General features: G+C 51.5%; 1 protein-coding gene across 1 annotated transcript in view; it reads right to left on the reverse strand.

The window, feature by feature from the left end:
• The window catches only part of KLHL29 (kelch like family member 29), a 252,231-nt gene that overhangs the window by 165,712 nt on the left and 68,294 nt on the right, over window positions 1–18,225 (reverse strand). The window contains exon 2 of the mRNA XM_058668207.1: window positions 9,615–9,722. The gene's annotated coding sequence lies outside the window, so the exon portion shown is untranslated. The remainder of the gene's footprint in view (window positions 1–9,614; window positions 9,723–18,225) is intronic.

Raw genomic sequence — 18,225 nt, forward strand, 5'->3', positions numbered from 1 at the left:
AAATTCTTGGCTGCAACGTCTTGAGGTGAAACAATTTGTAGAATTGTCTTTGGAAACACTCACTTGTCAATTGCAGAATTGAAACTTAAATGGAGTAAACTTGGCTCATTGCTAATTACAATTCTTTCCGCTGTTATAACTCTTGCTTTACTTGTTCAGATAACAAACTGTGTGAGCTTGCTGACCTAATGGCCTTTAGTGCCAATGGCCCGTAATCCCCATACACCAAGACCCCGGACTTACTAACCCATACATAATTCAAGGTAGGGGCCTGGTTGTCACAGGTGGCGCCAAGGTTAGAGCCCAGACCTGAGGAGAGCGGATGAAGACTGGCAAACCAAGATAAGCAAGGAATGTGGGACCCTTCCTCAATCATTTCAAGAAGTTGTAAATTGTGCCCCCCTGAAGCTATGTCAAAATGCCCCTAAAAGAAAACTTTGTACTGCTTCTGTATAAATAAAGCGGACAGCTTTCTCGCAATGTCCACGATCATCAAGGAATCCTAGTGGTCCGTCTCTCCTTTCTTTTTCTCTTTTTCTTTCTACGCCTATCTCACGCACCCTTCTCGAGCTCCGAACTCTCGGCTGGAGCTGGACTCCGGCAGTGCACTTTCCAGATGGTCTCATATCAGACCCCACAGTCACCAGCAGCCTTCCAATGGGAAGCCAAGGTCAGGCCAAGCCTATGTGTTCCCTACCTGGAGTCCAGATAAGGAACTTAAAAGGTGTGCTGTTATGGAGTTGACATCCCACACTCCTACTCCACATTTCCTACTCCTACAGTTGTTTTTCTCACTTCCAGTTTTTATTCTATTTTATTGAAAGAGCGCTTATAGGTCCTGCTTCACTCCTCAAGTGACTGCAACAGCTGGGGCTGGGCCAGGCTAAAGCCAGCAGTTGGGGACTCCATCTGGGTCTCTCACGTGGGTGGAAGGGACCACAGTACTTGAGCCATCACCTGCTTCTTCTCAGGGGGCTCATTACTGGAAAGCTGAATGGGCAGTAGAGTAACTGGGATGTAAACAAGGTACCTTGATATAAGATGTGGGTGTCTCAAGCAGCGAGTAAACTGCTGTGCTAAACACCTGCCTTTCTCAAGCCTCCTTTTACAATGTCTGTTTTAAAAGAAGATGTATATTTGAAAGCCAGAGTGATGAAGAGAGAATTTTCCATCCATTGCTTCACTCATTCATTCCCCAAATGGGTGTCATAGCCACAGCTAGGCCAGGCTGAAGCCAGGAGCCAGGAACACCAACCTAGTTTTTGACACAGGTGGTGGGGTTGGGTCTCAGTATTTGGGTCATCCTCCACTGCATTCCCAGGCACATTTAGAAGGGAGCTACATCACAAGTGGAGCAGCTGACAGGAGCCCTCCACTATGGAATATTGGTGGCTTAGTCTGCTGTACCACAACACTGTCATCCCTAATATTCAGCAAGCCTTTCATTAAAATAAAAAAAAAAGGAAAAGAAAAACAGAAGACGTCTTGCTTTGCTTTTCTCTGCTGGCACCTGAAAGCAGCCCCTCTGCCTGCTCAGGCCTCCTGGGAGGGCATGTTGGAGCTCTTGGGCTCTGTGGCTTCATAGTATGTGTGAGCTGAGGCGGGATGGGGAGGCTGCCAGGGGCTATCACCTTCTCTGCCCTCCGAGTTGGCTCTACTCAAGCCCCATGCCCACAGCAGGCAGAGACAGGAGTGGCTCAGCAGTGGAGTCTGCCCCTGCCTGGGAAAAAGGAGCTGGATTCGGGGACAGGGGCAGGGGCTGTGTGACCAGATGGGCTCAGTGACTCTGGGAGGCAGTTGTGCTCAGGGGGATATGAAGGTTCCCACGGCCCAAGCTGCTTTCAAAGCAGCCAGCAATACACCCTCCCATGCTGCACCTGCCAGTGCTGGCCACCCTGCTGTGGGAGGAGAGGCTCGGGGGGCCTCGCCCCAGGCTGCAGACCACAGCGCCTGAGGAATGAGCATGCACAAAGCCACTGTGGCTTTGTCTTCCACACAGCCTGGCCACGGAGGTTTGTGTCACATTCCAGACACAAGATAATTATGGGCCCAGCATCCAATAACTCCACTTGGCTCCCTGAAGCCCTACTTGGGGGAGGGCTCTGGCTGCCTGGGCCACTGAGTGGGCCAAGTGTCCTGACGGGCAGGTTTGGGAAGGCTGCTCATCAAGTTAGCTGTGCCTCCACCCCAAGGAGAAAAACGAACGGGGCCACCTAGCAATGAGGGCGAAACAGCTGTGGAGTCCCTCCAGCCTTGGGATCCTGCAGGTCTCGCACTGGCCACTGGTCTTGCTGGCATGACTAGGAGCAGGAGAGCTCTTGGCAGGGTTTAGCTGATCCTCTAGGCCAATCTGCAGCTGGTGCTCATGGGGGCTGAGCAAGAAGCCCCTCCAGCAGCCTACAGGTGGGGTCTGGGGTCTCTGTGATGCAACTCCCGGGGGTGTCCCAGCTCCTCCGAGGTCATATGTCTGCAATACTCATAGTCCTACAGGGGAGGCACAGTCGCATTGAAGTGACAAGGGGTTCAAGGTCACTGTAGGCAGCATGGGATACCTGGCTGAGAGCCACGGCTGCCACATCGCACAAGCTCATGTCAATCATTGAGACCTCGGCTTGCTTCTAGGTGAAGGGACAACAGCAGTCCCAGAAGGTGTGCCTGCAGGATACAGAAGTACAAGTGGCAAAGCCCTGGGCGTCTGGTCCACTCTCAGTATCCTTGTTGCAGAGGCACAGATGATCCCACCTTGGGACTGGGAAAGCCTCCTGAGCATGCTGGGGTTGGCACCAGAAGTGAGGAGGGGGCTGCAAGGCCGTGGCCACCCTGGGCCTCCTGAGCCTCCTCCTACATGGGTTATTGTTTATTGGCGGCTTATCCCATCTCTTGGGTTATGAATTATTTACCAGATAATGACTTCATAATTGTTAATGAGAGATGCCCCAAGGCCAAGCTGACATAGCTACTAAGTCATAGTGCTAATGATGCCAAGGCCTCAAGTCCCACATGGCCACATCCAAAGTGACACTCCCAGGGGCATGCGGCCTCCCACTGGCCCTGGGGAGGGTTGTCAAAAGGGAACCCACCGTCCCTCGCTATACAGATAAGGAACGTAAGATCAAATGAGGGGTGGGGATATGCTTCTAGGATGGCGGAGGCAGCCAGGGGAGGGACTGTTGGCTGTTTGTCTCTGAGCTACGGTTGCTGAATCACACAGAAGACCTTTCAAAGACATCAGGATCCTTTTTTTTTTTTAATTGGAAAGTCAGATATAGAGAGGAGGAGAGACAGAGACGAAGATCTTCTGTCCGATGATTCACTCCCCAAGTGGCTGCAATAGTTGGAGCTGAGCTGATCCGAAGTCAGGAGCCAGAAGCTTCTTCTGGGTCTCCCACATAGGTACATGGTCCCAAGGCTTTGGGCCGCCCTCGACTGCTTTCGCAGGCCACATGCAGGGAGTTGAATGGGAAGTGGGGCTGCTGGGGGATTAGAACTAACGCCTATATGGGATCCCGGTGCGTTCAGGCAAGGATTTTAGCCATTAGGTTACTGTGCCGGGCCTGGCAGATTCCTTTTAACTGGGCCTCCATTGTGAACCCAAGTGGCATGAAAGCCTGGGACCTAGCAAAGCCTGGGGGGTAGGAGGGGGGAGGCTGTCTTCCTCCCGGGTCATAGGCTATGCTTGCAATAGCGCAAAGGAGGGCCTAGGCCTGGGTGTGTGGTGTCCCCTGGGATGGGCAGTCTTCAGGACAGGGTCACCACATATCTTCACTGCCCCGCAGCACAACCAGGTCAGAGATGCTTCTGACCATCTGTTTAGGCCAGGAATATTGGATATCCTTCTGGACGTCAGGCTTCGGGGAGACATCCAATGACTGATACCTACCCCCTAGCCTTGAAGGCACTCCCAGCAGCTGCTGGAGAAAACTGGGGGAGCAGGGATGTGTATGGTTGGGTGGTCCGGGAGCACAGCCTAGTGACCCTGGCACCTACTCTGGCCACCCAGCATCTCCTTTTTGGAACATGCTGTGTGCTCATCTCTGCTGGAGTAAGGAGAGAAGCATGGAGGACACGGGGCAGTGGAAGAACCACTTGGTAGCCAGGAAGAGTCAAGGGCTAAGTGGCTGCTGGGGATGTAACTGTGTCAGCATCAGAGGCGGGGACAGGGTTCCCATGGGAATACTTTTACAGGAGAGATGGCCAGGGATGGAAGATACCTGTCCAATACCCCAGGACTTGGCAGGACCCAGACCCTCACAGGTGAGATGGAGGCACTCCGTAAATCAGAAAGTGTGAGAGTCTGTCTGGATGGGGGCAGAGGACACGCAGAGGCCACCTGACACAGGGCAGACGGGCTCTCCCCAGCTTACTACATCAGCAGGTGCAGCTCAGCACGCACCTGCACAAGACGGCATGGCATTCGGAATGTGTTTCAGAAAGCTTGCACGATTGCTAAATAAATAACTGCAGTGTTTATTCTAGGAGGGAGAGGAGGACACCTTGTCTTTGTACTAATGGGAGGGCGTGGCTTTCTGGCAGATCGGCTGGGCTGCCTCATGCACACCCCTGAGCGCAGACCCTTGCAGGGACCTGGAAAGCACCTCTCTCTCTTCCGACTTTCATTCCCTACATTTCTACACCTGCCTGTGTATCTAGAAAGGCGGACCAGGTTAATTGTTACCTCCTGCGCTGTTACTTGGTTACTTTGTCAAGGCAGAAATACGCTTTTAATGATTTTTGTATTGTTGCTACCTTACAAACCAGACGCTTTTATCTAAATGAGTTGCTACAAATCAAAGGTAGGGCCCAAGAGGGTTGCTATGTTGTGTCTGTTTTTGGTGAGTGAGCTCCAGCTTTGTGAATGCGGTTGCAGCCTCTCCGCTTCTCTCACCATGCAGGAAAAGTATGTAGAGGCAGCCGGAGCTGCTGAGCCTGCGAATGGCCTGGATGAGTGGACGCATGCAGGAGCCAGTGCAGCAGTCTCTAGCCTGCTGTATTCACTTGGCTCAGGCGCATGCCCGACCACCAGCGTCTGGCTGTCCCTTTTGCCCTCTTGCGCTGAGGTAGGCAGGAGGAAGGATAACCCTGGCATGACTCTTTCAGTTTTCTTCCTGGTGGGGATTGGGACCCCATCAGGGTCCAGCAGGGGCTAAGCACAAAGGGCTCTCAGTGAATGGTCATGCAGGGCAGACAGCAAAGTGATTCATACTTGCTCAGGTCAAGTCCTTGGTGCCACCCAGGCATCTCCTGTGCTGGTCAGCCCTGCCCGGTGCCCAGCAGTGGCTCATCGGCCTGCTGACCACCCCACAGTCAACAAACAGCCTGGGGCCTCTTTCCCTGTGGTCTATCTATCTCACTTTGAGGGTTTTGTGCTGCCAGCTAGCCTGAACTCCCATCCTTCTCTGCCCAGCATCCTTCTCCGATGTCACTTCAGCTGCTCCCTAGGGCTCGACTCCTGAACCACAACCACACTGCCTGTCCCATTCGCACGTCACCGCCCCCCCCCATCCCAGCCTGGCCAAAGTAAAGCAGTTTGGCTGCTGTATGCAAAGGGGCCTCTCACGAAGAATGCCTGACCCTCACTTGCCTGCCTTGTCTGGGGATCTCCACCTGCATGGCCTTAGGCCTCTCCTCTTCCTGACTGCCCCATAAGCTCTCAGGACCAACTCCTTTTCTGCGGGTCCAGTGCATGTGACCCCACACCATCAGATAGCCTGGTCCTGTTCAGGGACCACAGAGTCCTCACACACCCACTGTTGGCAAGTGATGTCTGCAGGCTGAGGAGTCCTGGGCACCTCATGACTGTCCTGTCATTGGGACTCCTTCACCAACCTGTCCTTCAAGAGGGCTCTCAAGTTTCCCCACAGGAACAGTCTTCTCTCAAGCCACTGTGCTGGCAGCCCCAGACCCACACTCAGGTAGCAACAGACTGGTTGCTTGTTAGCACTGTCCTGACTCTGCATATGAAAATGCCTGGATCCCCCTCTGGGAAATGACCCAGACAATGGGGTTTCTCCCAGGAGATTCCCAGTGTGGGTGGCCACGTCAGAGGTAGGTCACAGCTATAGTTCCTGTATGGAACTTTCTAGATGTGGTCTCGGGCATACAACATCCTTTTCCCTGTTTCCTGCTCCTCCGCTTGTTTTTCACCCTCAATCTGAACTTAAGCTGTCTTTAACGTTTCCTCTGAAGTCAGCTGCAAGGTGAAACCAGAATGAGGAGGCTTCCTGCTTTTCTCTGCTTCCTGGGAGAGCAGGTTGGAGCTCCGACCTCTCACCCCTCTCTTTGCATCATGAGCTCAGTCAGTGGCCTCCCTCTGGTAACTCCACAATGGGGAACTGTGGCCACTTCTGCCTCAGTGCCCTGACTTCCTGTTCCAGGTCCCATGGGAGGGGTTCTGAGGATTCACAGGATCTGTGGGCTCAGATGGGACTGGGGGAGGCTTCCAGGTGCTCCTTAGGCCAAGATGGCAGCCAGCCATGCCCTGCTTCTCTGCCTTCCTGGTCTGGCTAACTCAGCCCAGGTAGCAATGAGAGCAGAGATAGCAGAGGCAAGGCAGTGCAACTTGTCCCAACACTGGGGGCAAAGCACTCAGGACCAGCAGGCATGTGGGCAGCGCCACTTTTGCTCTTGGCAGGATGGGTAGAGGCCATGCACTGTTCATTCTGGCTGTAGAACCTTGGGTGGCCCCAGGGCTGGAAGCAGCTTAACTGTAAACCAAGTCTGATTTCCCAAGCAGGCTGCCTCCATTCTTACCTTGCGCTACTCAAGGGGCCAGGTATGCTGCAGCCGGGAGTTTGTGCCAACCCAAGGCTATCAGGACCTGGTGGCAGGCAAACTTTGCTACTAGCTGGAAAGCTCCGAGGAAGTGATGTATTTTCTTTCTCACAAAAACACCCAAGAGGCTGCCGGGGACCCTGCCGGAGCCCTGTCCACGGAGATATTTGTGGGCTGGCCACAGACCTCAGTCCACAGACCTCAGTCCACAGACTTGTATCTTTCACTGATGACCTCATTAGTTCACATTCCAAAGCTCCCCAGGAAGACAGCTATCTTTCTGTCTTCCAGTCACCAATTTCTCTCCCTTCTCTCCATCTGCTATGGGGCTGTGGACTGAATACCCAGCACACAGGTGACCCCAAGTGCGCTTCAACCTCATTTTTTCCTCCAAGTACTTATCTCTCCCACATTGTTCATGGTTCTAGGTGTGGCACCTAGAGAGCTCAGACTCAGGTTCTGCCCACGAGGAGCTTCCAAGTCCAGTGGGCAGCTGAGCATCTGGACACGGTCTTAGCAATGCTTTGTGACAAAGGCAAGAGAAATTCGTACAAAGTACTACAGAAGAATGACTCTCAATTGCCCAATAAATATTCCCTGACAACTGGTGTAATGCCAAGCATTGATCCAGGCCCTGAGAATATACCAGTGACCTTAGGAGAGAAATGACTTTGACCCAGAGCTTACATTTGAGGGGACTTTTCCATCAAACCACAGTAGAGCGGAGAGCAGGCCTCCTGCTTTGCTTCCGAACCAACCCATTCTCTGGCAAGGAAGCTGGTCCCCATTCCCGAATAGACACCAATGTCCACAGGTCACCAGTGGTGATGGGGGAGAGGCCAGGACACAGAATCAGGAGGTGGTCAAGTGGCAGGGTCCCTCCTCACTCTAAACTTCTGCTTGACAAGGACAAACGTAAACAAAAGCCCCAGGCTCCCACATGGCCCCAAGCTAAAGGCCAGAATCCAAGGAATCAAGGCGCATTGCCAAAGCACCCCATCTCAGTCAGGGTGTCGCGCACATCCCAGAGAAGCTGGCTTCTATGATGGACAGCCTCCATATCTTGCCTCAGACACCCCATCCTGCCTGTGCCCCCTGCAGGCTCTGGGAAAGCTCATAGCACCAAACCCAGGCACCACAATCTTGTTTTCAGCCTCAAACTCTGGTCCTGCCGCTGATGGTCATGGCTCACATAGCCGTTCCACAGTTCTTGGGCTAATTCACATGGGTGGCTAAGCTGGGGCCAGTGGTGCCAGCAGGTGAGTGCGATAGTCTTCCCTGAATTTCCCAGTCAGGTACCTGTCTGTCATCTGGCGACCCCACTGGGCTGGGCTCTGGGGTGGCAGCGGATTGGACACACAGTATGTATGTGTGTGTGTGTACCTGGAATCTCCCACTTCAGCAGCTGGTCCAGCTCCAGCCTAGAGGTAGGCTCCTACCCTCCCATCCCCTTCCCATGACTACAGTCCAAGACCCCGGATCCTCGATTCTGAGAGTGAAGGGCCATCCCCAGTCCCTTTGTTTCTGAGTCCTCTTATCAGTAAAGGAGCAGCACATGGCGGCAAGCAGAGTGTAACTGAAGCTGAGGCAGCTGTGCAGCGCAGGGGCCCTGCTGGACACACAGCAGTCCTGGGGCTGCTGCAGCCTGTGCTTGCCCAGCACTAGGCCCCAGCAGTGCGACTGCAGAAGTGCCTTGGTTCTTTGATTGCTAAAGGCTCAGGTGCCACAGGACACACAAGGCTGGGGTGGCTCAGCTTCAACTGGCCTGAACCCCAGCTCAGCCATTTGCCTCCTTCCAAGTCCACTCCCTCACACCACCACCTGGCCCACACTTTCAGCACATTGCTGGCCTGTTGGTGGGCTTTGAAGCAACATTGAAGATTCCTTTCTCGGATTTACGCCCTCACAAGCTAGCTGCTTTCCCTCAACTAGCTCATGGCTACCTGATCCTGATCTGAGAATCTAAAATCAAAATGCTAGGCCAAGACGTCTATATGTTGACCTGCAGGAAACACTCAAATGACTGTTCAAGGATACCCAGGCAACGATGTCAGTTATATTATTTGTGACTACAAAAACAACCTTCAGCATATGCTACATGTCTACTACAGGGCACTAGGTAAACTATGCATACTCTTATTGCCAGAGCAGAAGAAGCCTTTAAAAGTGATATCGATGTCTATTTACTGATATTAAAATGTTCCCTACATTTCATGGGACCAAACAGTGCAGATGGCAGAATACTGTGTGTACCTGCATGCGCATGCATTGAGTGTGTGCATGCTTCATGTATGTTCATACGAGTCTGGAAACCCACACTAAAATGGTTCTCTCTGAGTGGTACAATTGTAAATCATTTATAAAATTTTAGATATTATCTTTTAATCTTTTTCTTTACAATAAACAAATAATATTTTCATGCTATTTAATAATACCACTTAGCAATACAAAGTTATATTGCAAGAGTTAAATTTGTTAAACTACAAAAGGAGGATTCTGAATTCTGAGGGGCTTCCAGGTTACCACCTAGCTACTGGTCACCCTCAGATCTAGACCCCTGAGCAAGCAAATCCTAGGCCTGGGGAAGCTAAGAAGAGTCACAGCCGTTCTCTGACTCTGGAAGGATAGAGACCATGACAGCTTGGCCAAGCCCTGGGTATCATTTGACTTCAAGTGTGATCGATCAAACCTCATCTACTAAAAAGAAAACTTTTCACCTATGTCAATAATGAGGGTCTTGGAGACACAGCAATTATTCCCTGAAAGTGAGTATGGGAGGTGGCAGCTAGCTGTGTCACAGTAGCATGGTGTCTGGAATCCAAGCAACTTGAGCAAAGACCTACCTTGCGTAGCCCGTCTCTGGCAAGCTCAGGATTGGTGCCCAGGATGCACACACCTCGATGACCAACGCTGCTCAGCCAAGCGCGAGCATCCCCAGGAAGCCAGACAGCCTGAAAAGAGAGGGGGGCAGAGTGGATGGGGCTGGGGTGCAGAAAAGGCAACATTTTGGCTGCAAGATAATATTGTGAATTCCAGCACCTAGAGGATTCCTACCCCAAGTGGATTTGGTCTCTGCTGTGAATTTCTTAGTCACTGTGCTGTGAAGGGGGCACACAGAGAACGGTGAGAAGGGGGTAGCAGGAACCCCCTCAAGGAGAGATGCTGGTTCCCTTTCACGACCTGTACCCCATTCCCTAGTCTTTCATGGTGACCAAGAGTGAGAACATGGGCATTCACCATCTTCCTCCCAAACACTCGCGGAACAGGAGAACCTGGGGAATGTTGGTCTTTAGTGCTGTAAAGGATATAAAGTCTACAATTACAAAAACAAATCACCTCTTCCCTTAGACATCAGGCAAGAGGACCTGCAGGACGCACAGGGTGGGAGGGGTCCTGGAGAGAATAATAATAATAATAATAATAATAATAATAATAATAATAATATATCGCTTCTCAGCCTTTTGGTTAGGATCAAGTGTATAATAATAATAAACCCCCAGATTTGCCATATGTTAGAGACAGACTACCATGGGGAAGCAGAGTCCTCCCAGACCTCCCTATCCTTGGTAACACGCCAGAAAGCTGCCTTCACCATGGGATGTGGCTTTGTCACCTACAAAACTGTCCGGCCACCATTACCAGAGGATCAATACATATATTTTTAACAGAATATATCATTATCAATTGATTTTTCTTTTTTTCCCCCCTCTTGGTACTCTGGAGTCCTGGGCAGCAGAGGCAAGCTTGAATACATCAGGAAGGATACGGACAGGTGAATAAGTTATTGTAAACTAATTCTACCTCATGGGAGTGGCTCCCTGACAGCACCACACTCCTCTCTCCCCTCCCCTCATCCCAAGGTTTTGCAGCCACTGCTGACAGGGATGCCCATGCGCCACATCAACTGACCATCGGAAAGCTGGAGCTGGCAAACATTTTATTTTTCCCAAAGATGGAGTGTTCCCTTAATGATGAAGAAATAACGCCTGTGGGGGGAGCAGAGGACGCCATGGTCACCATGGAATTCTGACACTGAGCCGGAGTAATGAGAACACCTCCACCGGGTTCATGCAGAGCCCAAGGGCACATCTACCGCTTTGGCCACTAGGTACTGGCCATGCTCGGGTGTGGGAGGGTTGGGGGGAATCACAGCTGGATCCATGTGTCTCTGGGAAAGCAGTTCAGTCGGTGATGTAAGTGTAGATAGGGCTAGAAGACCTTTGGTCGTTCACTTAATGGAGATTTCTCGAGTGTCTATGTGCATCAGGCAGTATCACAGCCGCTGCAGGTTCACGTGGTGAACAAAACCAAACAAAGCCCTATCCTCATGAAGCTTACATTCTAGCAGGTGGAAAGCCCAGGCCTAAGGACAAAGGGAAAATGGCAGAGTGCATTAGAAAGCTGTAGGTGCTACTGTCAGAAGAGAACTAGGGCTATATCTGTGTTGCGGGGGCGGGGGGCAGGGGGGATGGCTGGCTGGGGCTACAAGGGGCTATGGGGCAGATTCCAAAGGGCAGCAGAGTCAGTCTACAGGGTGATGGCACCTGCGCATGCCTGCGGGAGAGGAGGGCAGGCAGGGAGGTGAGGCAGCGTGTTTCTGAGCAGACGGAAGCATCAGTGCAGAGGGATCAGCAAGGAGAAGCCACTGTGGCTGGTCCTGGGAGATCCTGGGCCAGGGGAGATCAGGCCCGACAGGGCCGTCCCCAGGCCACTGCCCTCATGCAGCAACGTCCTGAGATCCCAGGGACTGCGCTTGGGAAGGAACTCTCAAGTCTCTCCAGGCAAAACTCTCAGAGGTCAATGCCAGGCTAATCTGCTTGCTTTCTTCTCATTGCAGATGGCTGACTCCTTTGCAGCCAGCTAACCCCGCCTCTCAGAGGGGTCGACCAGGCTGTGCTGTGCTGGTCAAATACAGCACAGACTAGAGCTTGGAGGGACAGCAGGGGAAGGAAGCACAGAGCTGCTTATCCACTCTTCTGCCTACAAAAGCCCTGCCCTTCCTACTCCCCAGAGGCCACTTCCAAGGGACTTGTGCAAATGGCCTTGAGAAAAAAAATTACATCTCATTCATGGCTGAGTTCTTGGGGATTTTTCCCTAATGTGCTAATGCAAAGGTCCTGACTTGACTGTGTTCCCACTCTCTGCTGTGCCCTGGCAGGAGCATAAGACCTGTGCGGAGGGCATCATTCAAGCTCTGAGTTGCTCTGCCCTCTGGCAAGGTTCAGCCAACCCAGGTAGGAGTGGAAGGTTGGGGAACTGTGGGAGCCAGGTGTTTGTTCCTCAATTTCCCTTCCTTTCTGCCCTGTTTCCATGGGCTGTGTCCTTCCAGCTGAAGGTCGTCCATCATGGTTTTCTATCTCTGGGATCCAGCACAGTCTCCCTCCTCTTGCCCCTTGAACTCACAGGCAATAATTATTCCCATCCCTATTATTAGTCCTGGCTACTATACAATTGTGGGCTCTTCATACTATGTCTATGCCTTGTTGAGCAGGCCTTTTATTTAGCTCTCTTCCAACTACATATTGGAATACAACTATTTCCTTTCAAGACTGAAACAGACACATCCAGAGAGATGGTTAAAAACAGGACTTTGGAATCAGACACAGCCATGTCCTAATTCTAGCATTGCCACTTGGTTTTGTGACACCTGCTAAATAACTTAACTCCCAAGAAGGCCTGTTTCCCTAACCAAAGAGCCTGGTGCACCAGAACAATATGGAGTCCCCAGGGCGAGGAGCACCTGCCCCACAGCATCCTGGCCCTTCTAAGCCACAAACCAATCCCTCAGGAGTATCTCACTGCTCTCTGCTCACATTCCCTGCTAGTCTTTGTCCCAGTGGCTTGGTCTACTTTCACACATCTGTTCTTTCTTAATCCTTTTCCTCCCCTCCAACCTCTCCTCTGTGCAATCAGCTCAGGGGACTCCTGGGAATGGATGCAATCTTGTATTTGGGACTCTGGTCTATTGCACGCATCAAGTGGTGGTGTAGAACTGTCCTTTTTTGGAGGCCTACAAACTACACCCATGCAGCTAAACACATTCCACTCTAATGAGATGCATGGCCTTTAAAGTGATTCTGAATGACAACAATTCGATATCTAGTAATAATTCTGTTCCCAAGTTAACATAGTAAAACCTGAAGTTTCCATTGTAAAAACCTTGCCTGGGAATATAAAATCTAGGAATGAAACAAATAAAATCACAGGAAGATAGGTCTGGTTTTCTACTTCCAGGTGAGAGGGTGACACGACCTCCGACTTCATTCGTGGCATTGCTGGTCAAAATGTCCCTTTCTCCTATTAATTTCTTCATCAAAGCAAAGCTTACAGTCTTTAGAAGAATGAAACGGAAAAGCCAAAGGCTAGGGGGGCTTTCTAATTTACTGAAAAACACATAGTAGGTAATTGGTCATGACTTTGATCTTCCTGAATTACTTAAGAGATGCTGATGGACTCCGGCAAGGCATGAAGACCAGTAAGAGAGCAAGACCCCAGAATGATCTATTTGGGCTCAACGCTCTCCAAGATGAAACACACAGGGAAAGGCCAGGATCCACTTAAGTCTGTAAGTAGGGATGGCTCCCAACATGAACCCAACTGATAGCCAGCAGAATTATAGATAAGGGCCTCCAGATTTCTTACTTCTCTATAAAAGACAGTAGTTTTGCTTGTGGAGAAATTGCCAACGGAGAGCAGAAACCAATCAGGGAGTCTCCAGTTTGTGGCAGAATCAGAAAACATCTTTGCTTGGGTCTAGGCTGTGATCCCCAATTACAGTCCCGTCAGTAAGCAGGGAACAGGATCATCTTTCTTCCAGAAACAAACAAAAGTGCAGGAACTGGAGGCTGTAAAGGTGAAAGGGCAGATGAGTTCCAAGCTCAGCCTCCCTGCAGCCCAGGTGAGGGATTTCCTGGCTCAAAAATCTGCTCCAAGTGGTTTCCAGGAAAAGTTTTTCCCACTGCTCCCTCCTCCCCCAAAGAAGTCAGAACACCAAGGCCTCCAAGCTTGCAGGCATCCCTCCCACCTCAAAATGAATGCTTCCCACAAGGTTTATCCATCAAGGTCCTGACAGCCCTGGGGGTCCAGAAGGCACTGCTTTTAACAGAAGAAAGAGGCGGAAGATGCAGCAGGTTGTAAGAGTCTACTTAGCACCTGGCACATGTCCCTGTTTCCTTCAGGAGCCCAGATTAGCCCTGCTGAGACCCACCACTTGCCCTCGAGGTTAGAAAGGTAGTAACAGGCAAGTGATCCCATGGGCAGGTCCAAGTCAGCCGGTGGCTGGAGGTGTCTGTGGAGCCCATTGTGCCCAAGGGAAAAAGACACTACACAAAGCCCAGCTCACTTCTGTCTGCTCTGTCACCTCTTCCAGCAAAGTTACAGGCTGACTGCTTTGAGAATGCTTACTTTACTGAAGGGCAAATGGAGGCCAGGGGCAGTGAGGGCAGCAGGACAGGACCTGTGTGTCTGCCCATTCCGTGTCATTGTTCTGGACTCTCAGTTCCTGCCTTGCCTCTAGGGTCCCCATCAAGGAGACAATTACAGCTGACTTGTTACTTCCGTGCCGTGGCTCTCATTAGTCATCCAGCTGCCCGCCACCTTCCCAGCAGCCTCCAGATGTCCTGGAGGGGTTGGAACACCAAGTGACCACGCCCCTCCTTGCGCAGAAGTCCCTAACTGTCCTTACCTCCGAGCCACCCAGGCCCTCCATCAAAAGGAAAGTAACTAGCCTGGCTGTTCCATTACTATTAACTCGGTCTCACTGAAAACTTTTCTTTCATTCTTCCCCCCTGCCCCCAACCTCCACAAAAAGAAAAACTAAATTACACTTAAATTCCCTCTCGCAGAAGAAATTAAATTCTCAGGGGTGAGATGTTGTCGGAGAGCTTTGGAGGGCACCGACCACTCTAATGGTTAAGAGCTTTTCACCATCCCTCCCTCCCAACCCTAGGAACCCACTTCCACTCCCTTGGGGTGATCCTCCTCCGCACTGGGACTGCTGTGCTAATTGACTTTCCTCCAAATCTACTACTTCTAGATCCTTCTCCCAGGCACCGCCACTTGTACCCATCGATAAAACCCAATTCCTCCTCCTCCCCGCTCCACCCCACCCACCACACACCATGACATTCAGAGAAGCAGGCAGATTGATCTACTCCGATTTCAGCTCCCAGAGTTAGGGCTCTGTGCCTTGCACCTTGCTGGGAGTGTGCTGCCCCTCCCCTGCACTTCTATGTGGATGCCGCTAGCCCTCCTGGTGATGCATCTGGAGGCAGGTCCTTCAAGGGCGGGCGTATTGAGGTCAAGTGAGGCTATGGGATAGAGCCTGATCCTAATACAAGGACAGAAGGGGTCTCCAAAGAGGTGCCAGGGGAAGACACGGAGGGACAGCATCCACCGCAGCCAGTAGGTGACAGCGCTCCCCAGCACAGAGGCATCAGCAGACCCAGGTCCCCAAAGCACCCAGGCAAGTTGACTGTTCCCCCGGCCTGTCACCAGGCACTCCCAGCTCTTGTCCATCTCCTCACTTTCCCCTGACACTTCTGCCCTCCAGGGTATGGAGAGACCTCAGACCAACCTGGGCAGGTTGTCCATATGCTGGGTAGGGGTCAGGGGGGTGGGGAGACAAGGAAAACAGGGTGCCTGTTGCCTGACCACATCCTAAGTTAGACCATGCCAGGACTTTTCTAGAAACCCAGACTGACATAAATCAGAAACATGCTTTCAGTAGTAGTTCATTCAGAAAGAAAATGCAACACGGATTTACCATGCACTGTCAGCTCTCGTGCCCCTCCTTACTACCAATGACTACAGGGTTATGTTTCACTAGGCTCGTCTAGGACCCCGTCCCATCATGTTTTCTGAAGGTTGCAAGATGGAGAAAGGCCAAGGTGACCAGGCTGTGTCACCCAAGGAGGGTGTTTCAGAGGCCAGCAGAAAGCACACACCTGCTTGTCATAGGTGTTCTGGAAATCTCAGTTCAGAGAGGGAATATGCCAGCGAGCTTCACCTCGTTTTCTCCACTTCCCTTCGAACATTTGGAAGATGCTCACATCATAGTTTCGTGATTGGAATACAAACAAATTAAAAAAAAAAAGTCAGACACTGCTTCTGGATTTCAGTCTTAGAAACAGGCCTGCGCCCTCCCTTTAAATTGCAATAATTCGTTCCCAGATGTTGCCTCTCCTTCAGACTCATAAATTGAAGCTGTTCATGAGGATGCTCCTGTTTGCCTGGAGCATCTCTGCATCTCCTTTCCCTCCGTAGATAGCCTTGTGGACCTGGGAGAGGCTGGACGGATGCCAGCACCGACTCACCAGCAGGCCAGCTGCTGGCTCCACTGAGCTGGATTAGGCACAGCTTTACTTCCCTCTCTTTGCGGATCCTACACCAACCAGGTCTCCAAGTGCCACAGGCAAGAGGGGACTCACAGCACCTGCTCCATCTATGGGACTCCACTCCTGCCACCTTGCTGGTCTCAGGACAGGGAGGAGGGCAGAGGGGCTGGCCCTTTGAAACACTGACTCATAGGTGGACAAATTCTGCTCTGGATTCACCTGGACACCCCAGGGGCCCAGCTTGTTAGGTTTAAACTAGACATGACTGGAGTCTTGGGGCGTCAGAGAAAGCACCAGGTAGCCAGGCCTCCCAGTTAGTGCCCTGGGGAAGTGGGATCCCTGTCCAAACCTGGGGCAACACGTCCAGAGCATACACTGCGGAGGGATTCACAACAGAGCTAAGTCCACCTAGGTGTGGACCCCCAGGCAATACCTAGAGAGAGAGAGAGAGAGAGAGAGAGAGAGAGAAAGAGAGAGAGAGAGAGAGAGAGTAGGGCTAGCTCTTTCCTCCACCTTCCCAGTCTAGTCTCTTGTCTGTGATGTCCTGCTGCCCTGGTGACCAACCCGCCCATACACTGGTGCCCAGGTCTTCAGTGATACCCTATGATGCAGTTCCAGGGCTCTCAGGGTGACCGTGAACCGTCCTCTATCTGGATCCACATGGTCCCTGTGTGCTTCTTGGAGTGCTGGGGAGCCTCAGGGGAAAAGAGGGCAGCTACTGGCAAGGTCTGGCTTGAACCAGTCATCCCAGGCTGCAGCTGCTCAGGTCCCTTGGCACCCATTTCCCTGTTGACTTCAACCTCCTGACAGTTTTGCAGAGAAGTGAAAGAAAAATGGCTGTCTCAGGTTCCAGGTTCCAAAGGGTTCTGGCCTCCACAGGGATGCTGGTGGCTTGGACTTCAGTCTCAGCCTTCAGCAGCTTTCCTGCTCCCACCTCCCGGGTCCAGGCTGAGGGCAGACACTGCAATGGCTCCCATCCCCATTTCACCTCATTTCCGAACCCAAGCCCCTAGGAATCCTCTTCTAGCCCTATATGAGTCTTGGAGGCATTGCTTCCTCCCCAAATAAAAATCTGTTTTATTTGAATAGATCCTAAATCAATTCTACACTTTCGGGGGGTGGGGTGGGGGGGAACATGGAAGGAAGTCTTTGGGAGATTACAGAACTTTTTATCCAGTGATGAGGAGTTAGCCGCTTAAACATACAGAATAGCCAGCCTGCTTCTGTGCACAGACAGAGCGGTCATCATTAGGAATTTCTGTAAGTACCCAGCTTTTCTCAGCCAATGCAGAAATGGTCAAGCAGCTGAAAATAGCCTGAGAGGCCAACTCCATCTTCCTGATCTCTTCGACAGGTGCAGGGAAGCGGCTGACCTCACTGACTTGCCACAAACAGAACCAGAACTGAGGTGTCAGGCCTGAGCCTTGCACGGTGGTACCACTGTGCCACATCCCAGGGCCACAGGCTGGCACAGCTGGGCATCCAGACGCAGACAGGCGTGAAACCATGGCAAGAGAGGTGGAGTGACAAGCTCAGGAGGGACAAAGGGAACTCCGGGGCCACCATCCTTTCTTTTGGCCGAAGGCTTTTCTCACTGTTTATTGTGTCACCAGAGAGTGTCCAGGAAAGTCCTCGAGGAAGAGGACTTTCCTGTCCCCATCTCCTCTCCTCTCCAGCGAGCATTATCCCAAAGACTCCTTGCTATGTTGTTTTCCAAGCTCAATGTTTCTAAATCCAAAGGCATCTATAAATAATACATACTCATTTCTATGCACATTTAAAAGATAAAAAAAATGAGGAAACCTGTAGATGCTTACGAATATTAATGGCCCACTTGGCATGCAGTGGGAGCCAGTGGCTAATGGCTAACAAGTACCTGCCCGTCCGCAGAACTCTCCCGTGCTCCCGCACACACCATCTCTGGCAGGGGCGGGTGGGGAGCCTCAGCTCGTTTGTTCGGAAGCAGCTCCATTCACTGCTTCTCTCCCACGGTCACATTCAGCCATCTGCTTCTTCTTTGATATGTGGGACTGTGTGTTTTTTCCCTCTTCAGTTTTATAAGAAACATTTAGCAATGAAGTAGCAAATAAAAATACTACATATCATCTAGAATTCATAT

The sequence above is a fragment of the Ochotona princeps genome, chromosome 8 (assembly GCF_030435755.1).
Source record: "Ochotona princeps isolate mOchPri1 chromosome 8, mOchPri1.hap1, whole genome shotgun sequence".
NCBI classification, from domain to species: Eukaryota; Metazoa; Chordata; class Mammalia; order Lagomorpha; family Ochotonidae; genus Ochotona; species Ochotona princeps.